This window comes from Cynara cardunculus, unplaced genomic scaffold (genome assembly GCF_001531365.2).
Source record: "Cynara cardunculus var. scolymus isolate 2C unplaced genomic scaffold, CcrdV1 Un_Scaffold_3872, whole genome shotgun sequence".
Lineage (NCBI taxonomy): Eukaryota > Viridiplantae > Streptophyta > Magnoliopsida > Asterales > Asteraceae > Cynara > Cynara cardunculus.
The window spans coordinates 10,995-13,130 of NW_020201655.1; the positions used below are offsets into that span (position 1 = coordinate 10,995).

General features: G+C 32.6%; 1 pseudogene; it reads right to left on the minus strand.

The window, feature by feature from the left end:
• The window catches only part of LOC112503808, a 9,192-nt pseudogene extending 8,179 nt beyond the window's left edge, over window positions 1–1,013 (minus strand).
• Window positions 1,014–2,136: the final 1,123 nt, after the last annotated feature.

A 2,136-nucleotide genomic window follows, 5' to 3' on the forward strand; every position in this document is an offset into this window, starting at 1 on the left:
ATCAGGGACGGACCCAGATGGTTCAAGTGGTGGCATATGCCACTGTTTCGTTTCTCCGTTGTAGTGTAAAAAATTAGAGGATCATGAAAAGGGTCACCATATCAAACTTGTTATGTGTCACCATATATATTTTGAAACTATAAGGACACAAGTTTAGAGTTAGTTTGCAATGCTTTTCTTCCACCCCACACCTGAGTTTGAATCTTGTTAATGTCATTTTCTTAACGTTTAGCTTTTTAGTTTCACATTTATTTATTTTTTTGAAAAAAAATTGTAATAAAATACTTGAACACACGACCTCATATATGAAAATAAATGAATTAACTACTAGATCAATGATGATTTTGTGAAAAATATCCGTATATTTTTTTTTCTTATAATAACATGATGTCATCGCTTGATTTCTTTTGGGTACATCTACGTCTATGATGAACTAAAAACAAGATAAAGTCTATTAAGTTAATTCAAGAGGAGACAAAAATGAGAGAAGTTAGATAATCAATAGTGTAATAGATCATACCTTCAACTGGAAATGATGTTCCATACAACCTACCATTCTCACCAAGATCAAGGGATTTAAGGATTGGAAGAGCACTTAAAGATGTTATAAAGCTTTCACTGAAATTATTCCACCATAGATTTAGAAATTTTCAACTTCTTCAATAGAGAAACTTGCACGAAGCCAGTAATACTAACGAAACATTTATAAATGCATATTCAAATAAAAAATTAACATATTCGACTGATTATTGTTTTGATATTTTTATAACTGATTAATCATAAAAAAGCGAAAAAAGAAAAAGATGTCAAATTTGCATTTAATGGCAGACCAAAAAAATAATTGGGAATGGAAGAATATTTGTGTGTAAAGAGAAGAGATTGCATTCAAATCCGAGAGGAGCAATGCCTCTTGAATGAGTTTAACATCATATTCATTACCTTCCATATAATAGTTTCCAGAAAGATCCAATATCTCCAAGTTTTCCAAAGCTGCAAATTTGTTCAAAATACATGTATTATAAACATATAATTARAACATGCATGTTATTCCAAATATTAATTAAGAAGGACCAAAAACATGCCAAGWGCAGGGAAGTATCCTTTCAAGTTATTGTAACCGAGATTCAAAACTCTGAGTGAAGTCAGAGCACCCAATGAGTGAATGGTCTCATTTCCAATGCTATTACGGCTAAGATCCAGTGTCTCTAGCTTCTTCAAACTCGACAACCTTCCAAGTCCTGTAAAATCGAAGAGTTATAACGTGATATCAAGGAAGGTAACTTCAAAAATAAATAGTTAATAACAGAGTCAACTTATTCTACTTGGTCAACTTACAAGCACCATCCAGTAAAAAATAAATGTTCATGAATATAAGTAGAGTCAATGTACTCGCAATTCATGGTCAAACATATATATAATATCAATTTCCATGATCCATATCAAGCAAATATGGTAACTCATAATACCTGTGTTCACAATATTGGTATCAAGGCAATTCCTTGACAAATTGAGACTTGTTAACTCTTTAAAATTAAGAAACACATAAATATTAAATGGCCATATCCTCCTACTGGAAACCACACCATGTTTCTCAAAGACAGGTTTGTTACATGCCCAATGGTTGTGTTGCACGTGACCCTCTCCCAATCACAACACTCGCCACCTATACTACTATCATCAACCCAACTCGGGAGAAATTTGTCCAAATCGAGATCATATGAATCAATAAGGGAAGTTTTGATTTCTAGCAGCGCCTTTCTCTCCTCTTCTATACAATCACCTTCTATTCGACAAACCATGAGAATWAGAATCGTCATCAATATCAACAACCATGATTTAATCTTACTCACACACCAACACTCCATTTTAGTTACTACAGTAACAATGATGGCTTTTTAGACACACCCACAATAAGGCTTACTTTCTCCTTTAGGGTTGGTCCTTATATAGAAGAAATAATCTTGCTAACACAATCATAATTGCAACTTGTGTGGGGCCGCAAATATCATATATTCTTCCTTTAAGAAAAAAACAAATAAAAGAAAAAGACTGTGAATAACTCTGTAGACAGAGACATTATTGACTTTCCTATAATAAACCAAAGTTTGAAATTTATTCCACATTTCTTCCATATTT